Source organism: Macrotis lagotis, chromosome 2 (assembly GCF_037893015.1).
Source record: "Macrotis lagotis isolate mMagLag1 chromosome 2, bilby.v1.9.chrom.fasta, whole genome shotgun sequence".
NCBI classification, from domain to species: domain Eukaryota; kingdom Metazoa; phylum Chordata; class Mammalia; order Peramelemorphia; family Peramelidae; genus Macrotis; species Macrotis lagotis.
Window position 1 is genome coordinate 334,523,108 of NC_133659.1, and position 15,880 is coordinate 334,538,987.

Consider the following 15,880-nt stretch of genomic DNA (forward strand, 5'->3'; position numbering starts at 1 on the left):
TAGGACTCTGGGGCTCTGACCACATTCAAATCCTGATCGCAGTCTAGGTTCCCCCATAGAACAACAGGGCCCCCCCCCCCCCACCTCAGCCCCATGGCAGAGGGGGGCGCTTATGGTCATTCACAGACCAGGAGGGAGGACAGAGCCTCACACACTGAGACCCTTGTGGGAGTGTACCAAAAACTCAGGAAGCACCCCAAAACCAAGCCCAGGCTGGGAAAATGAGCAAGCAGAGAAATAAGAGGAAGACCATTGAGAAATATTTTGCATATGAGCCCAAGAAGGATCAAAATACTCAGTCTGAAGATGAGGAAGCACAAGCTCCTGCATCTAAAGTCTCCAAGAAAAACAGAAATTGGGCTCAGGCTATGACACAGCTCAAAAGACTTTGAAAATCAAATGAGGGAGTTGGAAGAAAAACTGGGAAAAGAAATGAGAGAGATGCAGGAAAAACATGAAAATGAAGTCAGCAGACTAGTCAAGGAAATCAAGAAAAATGCTGAAGAAAATAGCATGCTAAAAACCAGCTTAGGTCAAATGGATAAAACAGGTCAAAAGGTTATGGAGGAGAAGAATGCCTTAAAAAGCAAAATTGGCCAGATGGAAAAAGAGATAAGAAAACTCTCTGAGGAGAACAAATCCTTCAGATAAAGAATAGAATTCAGGGAGATTGATGAATTTACCAGAAATCAGGAATCAATACTTCAAAACCAAAAAAATGAAAAATTAGAAGAAAATGTGAAATATTTCATTGAAAAAACAACTGATATGGAAAACAGATTTAGGAAAGATAATTTTAAAATTATTGGAATACCTGGAAGTCATGATCAGGAAAAGAGCCTTGACATCATTTTCAAAGAATTATACAGGAAAATTGCCCTGATATTCTAGAAGCAGAGGGCAAAATAGAAATGGAGAGAATCCACCAATCCCCCCGAGAAAGAGATCCCAAGAAACCAACCCCTAGGAATATTATAGCCAAGTTCCAGAACTCCCAAGTCAAAGAGAAAATATTACAAGCAGCCGGAAGGACACAGTTCAAATATCGTGTTGCTGCCGTCAGGATCTCACAGGACTTAGCAGCAACTACATTAGAAGCTCGTAGGGCTTGGAATATAATATACCAGAAGGCAAAAGAGCTTAGAATGCAGCCAAGAATGAACTACCCAGCAAGGCTGAATGTCCTCTTCCAGGGAAAAAAGATGGACTTTCAATGAACCAGGGGAATTTCAAATGTTCCTTTTGGAATGGCCAGAGCTGAACAGAAGGTTTGATCTTCAGATACAGGACTCAGGTGAAGCATGGAGATTGGAGGAGAGGGGGAAAATAGGAGGGACTTAATGAGGATGAACTGCATGTATTCCTGTATAGAAAAATGACACTGATAATACTCATATGAACCTTCTCAGCTAATAGAGCAGGTAGAGGGAGCTTTTATAGTTGAAGCACAGGAGAAAGCTGAATTCGAAGATAAAATATGGTGTAAAAATGGAGTCAATAGAAAAAAAGGGAAATGGAATGGGAGAAAGAAAAAAGGAGAGGGGGAATAGGCCAAGATATTTCATATAATAAGTTTTTTCATTATTACAATGAGTTATTGCAGTGATATGGAAGGGGGGAGGCAAGGGGGAATGAGGGAACCTTTGCTCTCATCAGAGGTGGCTAGGAGAGGAAACAGCATATATACTCAATGGGGTATAGATATCTGGAGTAAGAAGGAGGGGGGACAGGGGGAAGGGGTGGGATGTGAATGATGGAGGAGAGGATGGACCATGGGGGGAGAGTGGTCAGATATAACACATTTTCTTTTTTACTTCTTGCAAGGGGCTGGGATTGGAAGGCCTGCCCACGACCATAGGGCCAGGTAGATTCTGGGCCTAAGGGGTGGTATGGGGGCTCAGGGCTTCTTGGCCCCAGGACCAGGGATCTGTCTGCTGCGCCACTCAGCTACCCTACAGCAGAGTCAGAGTGAAAGGAGAGAGGAAATATAGTACATGGTAGTGGAGAAATAAGAAAGGAGGGAGTTGCGATCAGCAATGTCAACGTTGGAAAAATATGGAAGTAACTTTTGTGATGGACTTATCATAAAGAATGTGATCTACTCATGACAGAGTTGATGGTGTTGGAACAAAGACTGAAACACATTTTTTTGTTAATATTATTTGGGGGAGGGTTCAGGGCAAGTGGGGCTGGGTGGCCTGCCTGGGGCCGCATAGCAGGGTGATCTTTGGGTGTCTGAGGCCGGATTTGGACCCGGGTGCTCCTGGCTCAAGGGCCAATGCTCTGTCTGCCACCCAGCTACCCCTACTATGATTACTATTTTATTTTATTTTGGGTCTTTTTTTTTTCCTTCTTTTTGGTTTTTGCAGGGCAGTGGGGATCGGGTGGCTTGCATGTCACACAACTGGGTGATTATTGGGTCTATGGGGCTGGATGTGGGCTCAGGTGCTCGTGGCTCCAGGGCTGGTGCTTCGTCCATTGTGCCACCTGGCCATACCTACAATTATTACTATTTTTTTAACTTAAATTTTTTTTCTCTCCCTTTTACTTTATCGCCCAAGCAAGTCTATATTCGTGGGGGGAGGGGTATTTTGTTTACTCTTAAACAAGAATATTTTATTAATGTAAAAAAAACCAGTTGTACAAAATGAGAATTAAAAAAAATAAAATAAAATAAAACAGCTAAAAAAAAAATCCTCAGAGTAATTTCCAAAACTCTAGTTCTCAAATGAATTAATTTTAAAAACAAAGTGAGAGTCAGGAGTACAGCACTTTTAGGCCACCTGGCTAGAGCAGAGGCATTCATTAAACATTATTTCCTTTCAATAAACTTATCTCCCAACCCATGGTTTTTATATTTTCTTCCTCTCCTGATCACATATCACACCTGTGGTATTCTTTCCCCCTTAAGGGTAAGCACTTGAAGTCTCCTGTCCCTTGCCCCCACTCTTTCCATGGACAGGACACTCCTCCAGCTAAACTCACATTTAGAGTTTGAGTCTTAACAAGATGTCAGATCAAGCCACCAATTGTGCAACCCTTCACCCCCATCCCCCAACCAGGGGGACAGTCATAAGAATAAGCAATCTTCTCTCCTATAACTTCTCAATCTTAATCATTTCCCTAGAATTCGTTGTCTTCTAAACTCTCCCATAAAACAGCCTTTTTCTTTGAGTCCCCCCTCCTCTCTCATCTTCAGTCCCACTCAGAGGGGAGGAGCTAAGCTCCTTGAGGAAGACTGCAAAACTACTTTCTTCTCCACCACCCTCTGAAAACTCCTTTTGCCCTTCTGGTTACCAGCCACAAAACTCCCTGCCCTCCCCCACCCCCAACCAGTCTACCAGTAACTTTCCCGGTGGGTTTTAAATTTTGGAGGAAATTCCTGGAGAGGAAACCCAAATCCTCCTCTCTCCCTTTGGAGCACCCTGTTATTTTCTAATGCTCTGCCCTCTTCTTTGGGTCCCAACCTGGAAGGTTGTCAGACAGGTTAAGGAAGTTCCAGCCAACCCTCCTTACCATCTTAAGGATTGCCCCTTACCTCGGTTTTACCCCCAGACATTTTAATTAATCACTTGGCTCCAAGTCCAGGTCAGGCTTCCCAGATATTTCTCCACAAAGAACATCAAGAAACATGCTTGAAATCAAACTGTTTGCATGAGCTATTTTCTTGTGTTCTTCCAGGAAAACATCAAAAAGATTTACATTCATAAATCCCAAGAGAGCCCCCAAATTGTTATCAATAGTTCATACTTAGTCCAGAGTGATTAAAATGGCTTTAAGACATTTTAACAAAAGGACCACCTCTCTCTCTAAAGGAAAGAGGAGCGCCGAATCCTGAAAATACTTGGTCTAATATACACTTTGAAAAGCTTGTTCCTCCCTCTTCATGCCAGTCATTGGCTGGGGTCACAATCTAATTGATGCATTTCCCCCACACATTTTCCTGCATCTGCTCATCACACTGATAAGTATAGGGGAAGGAACAGTAATCTCCTTGAGCATGCCCACTTAGACCTAGATAGGGCAGATCTGATCTAATCTCAGGTTTTGATAAGGTTAGAGCCAATTCTTTTGTCTTACACCCATATACTTGCCCACAGATACCAATATAGGTACACCTTAGTCTTTGTAATGTAAACTAATAATCTCCCTTCAGAGTCTTGTGGAAACCAAACACTTCCATATTCCTCAGATGCATGCAGTTGCAAAGTTAAAGAAGAGCCTTGGCTTCTGACTCCCTAAGTCATAGCCATAGGATTGTGGGAAGAAGATGCATGGATGCAGCTAAAGACTTGATGTGAAAAAGGGTAGTCTTGCTGTGGTTCAAAACCTCTGTCTGATCTGTAATAAATTGATCACCATTTGAGAGGGTTAGCTGGGATAAGGTATAGGAATGGGGCCTAGCAGAGGAGGATGGAGGCTCTGTGAGGCTCATCTGTGTATGTGTGTATGCGTGGGGGGTGTTCATGAGAAGGAAAGTATAAAAACTGTTAGGGAGGACAGAGGCTTTTTGGAGTTAAGCTAGGACCCAGAACAAATCTAATCTATTTATAGGACAGGATGAAGATGTCAGGAGAGTGGGAGGGAATCTGAAGGGTCCTAAGAGGTTTTTATAGTTAAACCGCTCAGCTTCAAGACCAAGACCTCCAGGGCTCTCTAAGCCCCTAAAGGGAAAGAAGGTGGCCGATGGGAGAAGGCTCTGGTGTCCCAGTTCTTCCTTACCACCAGTGTGGTTTGACTGTCCTGACCTTGACTATTGCTCAGTGGGAGCACAACCATTCCTCCAACAGGGCTCAATTGTGTGCAGGAGGAAGGGAGACTCCATCTCCAACCCTACCTCCCCAGTAGATGGGAGAGAGACACACACAGAGAGAGAGGTGTGTGATATGTGTGATGCATTAAAACCCACTCAATGTGTGAGGTCACATAATTCCAACAAGATTCCGAGATGGAGTCATTTAGGCCAAGTGTTCCTGACACCCACAGAAACAGAAGCCAAGAAGCTGGAGGGTTTTGCCTGGATAAGCTCTTGACCTGCTGCAGGGACCTTGATTCATTCTCATTCATTCTCCTTCTGTAATCATTGGATCCTTCCTCCAATTTGTGGGCCTAATAGAGAAACTCCCCTACCTGAGCTTCACCTGAGATCTTTTCACCATATCTGGGTCTGATTGGGAAGGACCCTCCAACATCTGGCACCAACTACTCATTTTCAACCCAACCCCCACTTAGGGAAGATGATCCTGCCACCTGAAGTCTATCTTTGTTTTAATTTGTTTTTTCTTTTTTCTTTTTGCAAGGCAAATGGGGTTAAGTGGCTTGCCCAAGGAGACACAGCTAGGTCATTATTAAGTGTCTGGGAACTAATTCGAACTCAGGTCCTCCTGACTCCTGGGCCAGTGCTCTATCAAATGTGCCACCCTAGCTGCCCCTTGTTCTTTCATTCAATTAACAATAATTGTGGCTCAGTAAAATCTCATTGACAACCCTACTGCCACTGTGAGGCCTAACTTTGACCCTGTCCCCTCCCCACCTTCCTGCATATGAGGATAAATGTCGTCACATAATGTGTGTATACGATTTATTTGCCTTCTTGCTGAGTGATCACATCACATGAAAACTCATGATCACATCCCTTCTAGAGTACCCAATTTTCTAGACTTCCAGAATCTCAGTATTTGCTTCATTCTAAGCTCCTGAGCCACAGGGGCCAAATGAAACACAATTGTATCAATCACCATTTACCTAAAGACCTTGTGTTTGGGACTCTCGGAGTCCAGGCAAAATGGGTGAGGGTGTGACACACATTTATTAGCCATGGGCAAGTCACTTAATCCCCTTCTGCCTCAGTTTACTGCCTCATCAGTAAAATGGGGATGATAAAAACTGCATCCGCTTCCCAGGGTCTGTGAGGATCAAATAAAATACAACTCGTCTGTAGAATAAGTGCTAGTCGTTACTAGCCTTAGTAACGGTGACTAGTGAGAGGTCCCTTTTAGACTAGCATTCCTACAAAAACCCTTGGAGAAAGTTACTGGGCAGTCCTAACATCTATTATTCCCCACCTTTGGCTAGTAGAGAAACTGAGGTTCAGGCTCCCACGGAGGAGTTAAACCCAGGTTCAGGGATAGGAGAGGGCACAGGTTCTGGAGCCAGGGGTCCTGAGTTCAAATCCCATCTGTGCCCGCTATACCTGTATGACCTTAGAGAAATCCTTGCCCTTTTTCTGAGCCTGCTTTGCATACCAGGACAGATAGAAGACTGGACTTCTGGCTATCTATTAAGAGAAGCCCCAAATGGAGCCAAGATCTAGCTAGAAAGGATCATCTCACAGAGGGGAAAAGTTCCTGACTGAGCAAAGAGGAGGCTCACGAGAGGTAAAACGAATAATTATGAGTTTATAAAACCAAGATTTGGGGCAAACCAACCGGTGCAGTTAAGATTAGAAGTAAACTGGGGGGGGGGGGTGACTAGGTGGCTCAGTGGATAGAATATGGACCCTGGAGTCAGAAGGACCTGAATTCAAATCCAGCCACAGAGATTTAATAATTACCTACTGTGTGACCTTGGGTAAGTTACTTAACCCCATTGCTTTGCAAAAAGCAAAAAATAAATTTAATAAATTAAAAAAGGAGAAGTGAACTGGGGGAAATCCTGGAAGGGTGCTTAGAAACTGCCAAGTCAGATTTGGGTGGGGTCCTCAAAACATGGAAGGGGTTCCTCTCCATCTCTTGGCCCTTTGACAGGACCCCTCATTCTCTTCCTTCCTTTCTTCCAGTCCTCAAGAGGCAGGGGGGCAAGTCTTCTACAAATGATGATGATGATGATGATAATGATGATCCCAGCTAACATTTTTTTTAATTTTTAAAAAGATTTTATTTATTTTGAATTTTATAATTATCCCCCTAATCTCAACCCCCCCCCCCCCCAGAAGGCAGTCCATTAGTCTTTACATTGTTTCCATGATCTACATTGATCTAAATTGAATGTGATGAGAGAGAAGTCAGATCCCTAAGGAAGAATCATTAAGTTTAAGAGAAAGCAGAATTACATAATGTGATAACGGTTTTATTTTCTAAATTAAAGGTAAATTAAAGGTCTTTGGTCTTTGTTCAAACTGCACAGCTCTTTCTCTGGATACAGATGGGATTCTCCATTGCAGATGCCCCAAACTGTCCCTGATTGGTGCACTGATGGAATGAGCGAGTCCATCAAGGTTGACCATCACCCCCATGTTCCAGCTAATATTTAGATGTGTCCCCTGCTTCTATTTACAATTATTACATTTGATCCACCCAACAACATTGCTATCATTAATCCCATTTTACAGATGGGGAAGCTGAGGCCAACAGCAATGACGTGATTTGCCCAGAGATCAGACAGATGGTGTTTGAGTCTACATTTGAATTCAGGTTTTCCTGATTCTGGCCCTGAATCCATGGTACCACCTAGCTGCCTTCAGTGTCTTTGATGCCATCTCTGCTTACGTTATTCTACAAACAGTGCCTTCATCCAATGCTGCCTACTCTCTAATTTCCCATCCCCTCCCTAGCTAATTATTCCTTCTCTTTGGCCCATAGAAAGCCTAGTTATTCCAATCTCCAAAAAGCTCCCCCTCCAAGCCAACCCACCAAGTCCTCCTGCCTTCGCCTCCTCTCACCGACCCTTGGGTTTCTAACGGTCACTGATGCCATCTTCTCCCTGGACGATCCCACAACCTGAAGCTTCTCTACAGAAAGACACCTTTGAACCCTCATCTTAAACTTTGTCTCCTCTGGAGGCTTTTCCTAACCCTCCCCTTTTTTGGGTTCTCCTTCTCCTTTGCCAGGCCACCCATGCCATGCCCCCTCCTGACTGTCTGGCTTTCCTACCTGCCTCACTATTCCTTTTCAAAGCTATTTTATGGTTCAGACATTACAATCAAGTCTGATTTTTCATTTCTTGGCAGAGATACTGGACTGGTCTGCCATTTCCTTCTCTAGCTCATTGTACAGATGGGTAAATTGAAGCAAACAGGGTTAAGTGACTTGCCCAGGGTCATACAGTTAGGAAGTGTCTGAGGCAGGGTTCCAGAGACTTCCTGACTGCAGATCTGGTACTCTAACCAGACCTTTCAAAACCATGGGTGTTCCCTAAGTCTTTGTACAAGTCTTTAATAAACACACACTCTTAATGACCTTATCATCTTCCCTAGCTTTAATTTTCTTCTCTATTCTTTTGACACCTTTGTTCCTTTCCTGAGCTCCAGGCCCCCACTGCCCATGGGACATTTCAACCTTTGTGCCCTTCAATCTTGTCCCCCCACAGGGCCCCCATGCCCCCTCTTTCTGGCCTCCACACTATTCTTCCAGCTCAGGTCTCACCACCACCTGCTTGTGGTTTAGCCCAGCCCTAGGCCTCACCAATTCATGGGACCAAAGGGATTTTGCTTCAGCTCAGGAGGGACCTTGTCATGTTGCTGCCCCCTGAGCTCCCACAGCCCCCTTGGACCTCCAAGATGAAATAGCAGCTCCTCCCACCTTTCTTTCCTGCCTTCCTGTTCTCTGCAATCCAGCCAGGCTGGTCTTCTGGCCAGGCCCCACTGGCCATCCCACCCCTTACTCACTGGGCCCTGAGGATCTGGCCTCGCCTCCCAACAGGAGAGCCCCCCCCCCCCCCCCCGCCCAGCCTCTTAGTTTATATTTATTCTCTATCTGGGTTCATACGTCTAGATGTCCTCCTGCAAAGAGGGAAATGAGCTCCCTCGGAGGAGGAAGGCTCCATCCAGTCTGAGCTAGGGGAGACCGGTAAGGCACACCTGCTGGTGGGCCGAGGAGCTAACTGGTGGAATGGCAGCAGGAGGGAGGGAGCTTAGAACAGGGCATGGCAGAGCTGGGAGGGGGCTTAGAACAGGGGACGGCAGAGCTGGGAGGGGGCTTAGAACAGGGCATGGCAGAGCTGGGAGGGGGCTTAGAACAGGAGATGGCAGAGCTGGGAGGGGGCTTAGAACAGGGCATGGCAGAGCTGGGAGGGGGCTTAGAACAGGGGTTGGCAGAGCTGGGAGGGGGCTTATAACACGGGATGGCAGAGCTGGGAGGGGGCTTAGAACAGGAGATGGCAGAGCTAGGGGGAGCTTTAGAACAGGGGTTGGCAGAGCTGGGAGGGGGCTTAGAACAGGGGTTGGCAGAGCTGGGAGGGGGCTTATAACACGGGATGGCAGAGCTGGGAGGGGGCTTAGAACAGGTCATGGCAGAGCTGGGAGGGGGCTTAGAACAGGGCATGGCAGAGCTGGGAGGGGCTTAGAACAGGGGATGGCAGAGCTGGGAGGGGGCTTAGAACACGGGATGGCAGAGCTGGGAGGGGGCTTAGGACAGGGGACGGCAGAGCTGGGAGGGGGCTTAGAACAGGGCATGGCAGAGCTGGGAGGGGGCTTAGAACAGGGCATGGCAGAGCTGGGAGGGGGCTTAGAACAGGAGATGGCAGAGCTAGGGGGAGCTTAGAACAGGGCATGGCAGAGCTGGGAGGGGGCTTAGAACAGGAATTGTAGAATCTGGTGCCAGAGGGAGAACACAGGATAAGGAGGGTCTGAGCCCCGGCGGAGGGACCTCAGATCAGGGTCACCCGGGGGGCCGACTCGGGAACAGGAAAAGCTGGCGCGGTCGCTGTCCATTTTCCTTCCCTGGCTGCCCGGTTTCCATCTCTGGGGCCCTGCTGGGTGGGGGGCGGGCAGACGTGTCCCCAGAGCCCTCCCGCCCCCAGGAGAGCCCGGCTGGGTCCATTCCCTTGTGTTCACAGACGGACCAACTGAAGGCAGCCCCAGCCCCCGGGCGTGCGCCAGGTCAGCTTTCTGGGCAGCCCCCCCCGGCGCACCCCGGCCCCCCTCTTTCCTCACAGGTGACTTCAGCACACGCCCCCCCAGGTTGGTCCCCCCCCAGACCTGGGCGACAGACACATCTCAGCCCTCACCTCGCCTCCCCCGTCCCACCGATCCGGGGTCCCCGGGCCCAAGGGCGGAGCCCCCCGTCTTAGGGCGCGGTCCTCTCCCCAGGGGATCCGCGGGTCCCCCCACCTGTCCCAGGATCCAGAGGCCTGCCCGACGTAGCTGGGGGCCCCAGGGGACCGCGCCCCGCCGCCTCCCGCAGCGGCCGGGCCCCCTCCTCTCCAAGCCTGCCGGGGGTCCCCGCCCGCCCGCGCCGCCTACCTCCTCCGGCCCGGGCTCCCCGGCTGCCCTGGCCGCCGTGCCTCGCCTTCCCCCGGGCGCCGCGCTGCCCTCTCCGATGCTCCGGCTCCACTTTGGTCCAGCCAACTTGTAGCTGCGGCCGGGCGGGCGCTCCCCGGCCCCCAGGGCCCGCCCAGCTCCCGGCCTGCCCGCCTCCCGGCCCTCCCCGCCCTGTGCCCTCGGGCTGGGACTGGGATCCCTGGGGCCCGGCGCCCGACTCCGGTGTCTTCTCTCCCTGCGGTCGGAGCCAGTGAAAGCGCTTCACGGCCTCCCCCCGCCCCCACCCTCCTGCCTCGGTGGTCCCCGTTGGCATAGCCTCCAGCCCCTCTAACCTGAGCCCCGGGCCCCCTTTTATCTCCATCTCCACCTCCCTCCCAGCTTTGCCGGAGGAGCCCCCCCATTCCCAATTAGACTCTGAAGTGGAACTGGGGGCCACCCCCCTCGGGGAAGCCTCTCCCGATTCCCCCTCCCTCCTCTGGTACTAGGGAGCCCTTGGGCACTCTGCCCCGGACTGCGGGGCCTCTAGAAGCTAGTTGGGGGGGGGTGAATCTGAGAACCAGAAAATGATAAATTTTCCCTTAGAGGTGACAAGATTTAATTTTAATTTTAATTTAATGACAAGATTTGTTCCCCCTTCAAGTTCACTGCCAAGGTTCTACTGCCCCCCTTGTGCTATGTGGCCACACACACACGTGTTCATAAATGGGGGTATACACATCCATACAGAAACACAGCCCGACTCCATGGATCTATTTGTTCATTTCTTACCTGTAGCTGACACTTCCTGAGAACCAGCATCCCCAGCATCTGGACCAGTTGGGAATATGGAAAGAAATTATTGCTTCGTGAGGGACTGATGGAATGATGGATGAGAGGCAGGAGGTGAGGGACTGAGAGCCAGTCCTGGAGTCCCCAAGTTCAAGGTCTGCCTTTGACTATTATTAGCTGTGTGATTTAGGCAAGTCCCTTCACCTCTCTGGGGCTCAGATGATTTTATCTATATGGTACAGAGGATGCTTTTAGAGTGGTGAAGGATGTTTCTCTAGAAGGTCCTGACAGCAAAAATCAGAGGACACAGGAAGGGGCCATGGTTTGAAGTCAGAGCACTGGGTTCAGGTGGTACTTGTCATTTCCTAACTGGGCAACCTGGGGCAAATCCCTCACTGGCAAGTTTCCTTCCCTGCAAAGTCCCTGCCCTATCTCCCTGACAGACACACATCCAAATTGCCAGGTGAGCAAACGATGGAGGATGTGTATAGCAAGCACCTATGAAGGGCACAGCACATTTGAAAGCTGGAAGGTCAGGGTCCAGAAGTTCCCACTCCAACCTTATACTGAAGAAGAGTTGTTGGCCAGAGCCAGAGTCCCCTGCCTCTCTGGACACCAGTTCTCTCTTCTAGAAAATATGGGCATCAGAGGACCTGATCTCTAAGCTCTCTCCCCGCTCTGACATTCCCTTTCCACAGAAGATTCCTCCCAGCTCTGGCATGTTCTGTATTCTAAGATTCCTACCAGCTCTGACAGACTATGCCATTTACTGTGGGACCTTTAAAAGTCAATCCCTTCAGCTGTTAGCACCCATCCTTCCAAACCAGAGTGCCTAATAGGTGGCTGGCTCTAAGTAATTGTAGCTCTGTATGGAGACTAAGGCTGGCTGGATAGATAGATGATAGATGATAGATAGATAGATAGATAGATAGATAGATAGATAGATAGATAGATAGATAGATAAATAGATGGAGATAGATATATAGATAGATGATAGAAATAAATGGATGGATGGACAGATGGATGGATGGATGGATGAATGGATGGAAAGATAGATGAATGGATAGATAGATGATAGATAGATAGATAGATAGATAGATAGATAGATAGATAGATGTGTCCTCTGCACAGAGTTGACTGCTGGACCCAGAAGAGCTGATGAGAGTACAATGGAAAAAGAATTACATTCTTAATGGGCATGATATGTTTGAAGATTCAGCTAAAGAACCTGCGAAGGAGTGGTCCAAAAGAAGGAGAACAGATCACAAAATCCTGGAGAGAAAAGTGAATCTACCAGGAAGTGATCAACCAGGAAGAGAAGCCAAAGAAGAACAGGATTAAAAGGAAAAGTGGCCAAACTGGCTTGAAGAAATGAATGATAACTGAAAAGAGGGCAGATTGAGTGTAGAGATGAGATCAGAAACCAGGGAGCGGGTCTACAAAATGTCCCAGACATGATCAAGGAGCCAAACAGGGGCTCCACGGGTGACATGAGAGGAAATCCAGACAACACTAACAATGAGATCCATCACCAAACAAAGAAGCAGATGAATAGCCTTGCCAAGTAGAATGACAGAAATGAGGGCATCACATAGCAATGCACTTCCAGGTCATAGTTACTAGAAAACACTTAAAGCTTATGCTTGGAGATTTGGCCATGGTGATGAACTTTACAAGGTATTGGCCACAGCTGTGCAAAATGAAAAACCCATGACTTGTGAGAAACCTAGAAAGATGCAACCATAAGCTCAGAATTATTATACCAGAGCATTTCTATCTTTCACAAATGTACAGATAAACAAATCCTGTACTACCAAAACCAGCTCCCAACATCCTTGAGAATTCAGGAGTAAGACAACACTAACCAATAAAATCATCCCCCATAAATATCCAGTAATAATACCGAGCCATTAAAATTTCAGAATATTTTGAATAGATGCCACCATTCTGAACACTTTTAACCTCCAAACTGCTTGGACTGAAAAGCTCTTGAAAGGTAGAGCTTTGTGGAAGGAATCAAAGTTGTGGGAGAGCAGAATAAATCTAATGACCAACAAGCAAGTATAAGGCTGGATGGAGATGGATGGTCTGGAGATGCTTCCAGAGAGTCTGCAACCCCAAATATGTATTCAGCTACAGATACACACACACACACACACACACACACACACACACACACACACACACACACACTTATTTATATATCCAATCAACCAATTAATTTTACTTAGATATGTAATACTTCGCAGAAAGCTAAAATGGTAGGATAGGGACTTGTCCCCAAATTGTCTCTATCTAAACTCCAGGGAACAAAATAAGAATAATGAGAAAACGATAATAATGAAACGTTTAGTTTCGCCACACAAATGCTCATGATGTTGACTTGACTTGAAGGTAATGAAAAGGGGAATATTACTTGATGGCTCTTATGAAATATCTGCCAGTGGAATACGAAGGGTTTCCATATGTGACAAAAACCAATAAATGAACAGGTATTTATATTAAGCTCCAACTCCTTGCCAGGTGCTGGGAATTCAGAACCAGGAATTGTGGGAAAGGATCTCCTCACTTCTATAAGGAGGAGATAACATGCCCATCACCAAAGATCAGCAACAGTTTGCTAACCAAAGTGAATGAAACCAATGGTTGAGTCAGGAGGATTTATTTATAGAGTAGGGAGGCTTATGAGGGTGATTCAAGATGAGTTCTCAACACCAAAAATGATAGAATAGTCATCCCTAAGGAACTCAGATGTAAAGGTCAATACAGAAGGGGATAAAAAACAGTAGAGAGCATGGCCACGCAATCATAGCAAGATGCAAACCTACTCAACATCTAACAAAATAGAAACAAATGAGAGACTCGTTGAAGCAAGAGATGACAAAAGTCATCTCCTATTGTTCTTCCTAATCAATACAGAGCTCAAAACATCCTTTAGAAGTCAGGGAATAAATTGTATACAAGTCAAAGCAGAAGAATGGACAAAATTGGCTTTTTAAAAGCTGCCCGGGGGGGGGGGGGGGGCGGAGCCAAGATGGCGACAATAAAGGATCGAGTCTTAGACGCTCTCTGATAAAACTCATAAACTAAGGACTCTAACTAAACTTTCCAGAGACAGAATCCACAGAGGGACCCAGAGAGGCAGTTCTCCTACTCAAGGTAACCTGGAAAAGAGCAGAAAGGCTCTGCTCCCCGGGGTCGGAGGGGTGGCCTGCCAGAGGGGTGGCCCACCGGAGCGAAAGAACCGCAGCCTCCTGGAGGCAGCCCCAGGGCGCTGGGAACTGTGGATCACAGCAGCGGGGGAGTCTCCTGAGCTGCACCCTGGGGAGCGTCAAACACAAAGTGGGGGAACAACGGGGGACCTCTGCCGGAGCGAGCACGTGGAGCCCAGCCTTGAGGACACACAGCAAGGTCTTTCTGCAGCCCTGATCCAGTAACAGAAGCAGGCAGAGCCAGTAAGCGGAGCCCCCAGGGCATGAGCCCATTGAGCTGAGGGAGGGCAGTGAAGAGAGACTGCAGAGCTCTGTACTCAGCCCCGGGAACAGGACTCTGGGGCTCTGACCACATTCAGATCCTGATCACAGTCTAGGCCCCCCCCATAGAACAGCAGTGCCCCCCCCACCTCAGCCCCGTGGCAGAGGGGGGTGCTTATGGTCATTCACAGACCAGGAGGGAGGACAGAGCCTCACACACTGAGACCCTTGTGGGAGTGTCCCAAAAGATCAGGAAGCACACCAAAACAGACACAAGCTGGGGAAAATGAGCAAGCAGAGAAACAAGAGGAACACAATTGAGAAATATTTTGCAAATGAGCCCAAGAAGGATCAAAACACTCAGTCTGAAGATGAGGAAGCACAAGCTCCTGCATCTAAAGACTCCAAGAAAAACAGAAATTGGGCTCAGGCTATGACAGAGATTTTAAAAAGACTTTGAAAATCAAATGAGGGAGTTAGAAGAAAAACTGGGAAAAGAAAAGAGAGAGATGCAGGAAAAACATGAAAATGAAGTCAGCAGCTTAGTCAAGGAAATCCAAAAAAATGCTGAAGAAAATAGCATGTGAAAAACCAGCTTAGGTCAAATGGAGAAAACAGTTCAAAAAATTATGGAGGAGAAGAATGCTTTAAAAAGCAGAATGGGCCAGATGGAAAAAGAGATAAGAAAACTCTCTGAGGAGAACAAATCCTTCAGACAAAGAATAGAATTCAGGGAGATTGATGAATTTACCAGAAATCAGGAATCAATACTTCAAAACCAAAAAAATGAAAAATTAGAAGAAAATGTGAAATATCTCATTGAAAAAACAACTGATATGGAAAACAGATTTAGGAAAGATAATTTTAAAATTATTGGAATACCTGAAAGTCATGATCAGGAAAAGAGCCTTGACATCATTTTCAAAGAATTACTACAGGAAAATTTCCCTGATATTCTAGAAGCAGAGGGCAAAATAGAAATGGAGAGAATCCACCAACCCCCCTGAGAAAGAGATCCCAAAAAACCAACCTCTAGGAATATCATAGCCAAGTTCCAGAACTCCCAAGTCAAGGAGAAAATATTACAAGCAGCCAGAAGGACACAGTTCAAATATCATGGAGCTGCAGTCAGGATCACACAGGACTTAGCAGCAGCTACATTGGAAGCTCGTAGGGCTTGGAATACAATATACTGGAAGGCAAGAGAGCTTAGAATGCAGCCAAGAATGAACTACCCAGCAAAGCTGAATGTCCTCTTCCAGGGAAAAAAGATGGACTTTCAATGAACCAGGGGAATTTCAAATGTTCCTGTTGGAATGGCCAGAGCTGAACAGAAGGTTTGATCTTCAGAGGACACAGGTGGAGCATAGAAGTGGAGGGGAAGGGGAAAATATGAGGGACTTAATGATGATGAACTGCATGTATTCCTGTATAGAAAAAT

At 47.2% G+C, this 15,880-nt stretch overlaps 1 protein-coding gene across 1 annotated transcript in view; it reads right to left on the minus strand.

Annotated features, from left to right (window-relative positions):
* A4GALT (alpha 1,4-galactosyltransferase (P1PK blood group)) overlaps positions 1–10,228 on the minus strand; it is a 34,156-nt gene extending 23,928 nt beyond the window's left edge. Inside the window, exon 1 of the mRNA XM_074227096.1 lies at positions 10,181–10,228. The gene's annotated coding sequence lies outside the window, so the exon portion shown is untranslated. The remainder of the gene's footprint in view (positions 1–10,180) is intronic.
* Between the last annotated feature and the right edge of the window lie 5,652 nt (positions 10,229–15,880).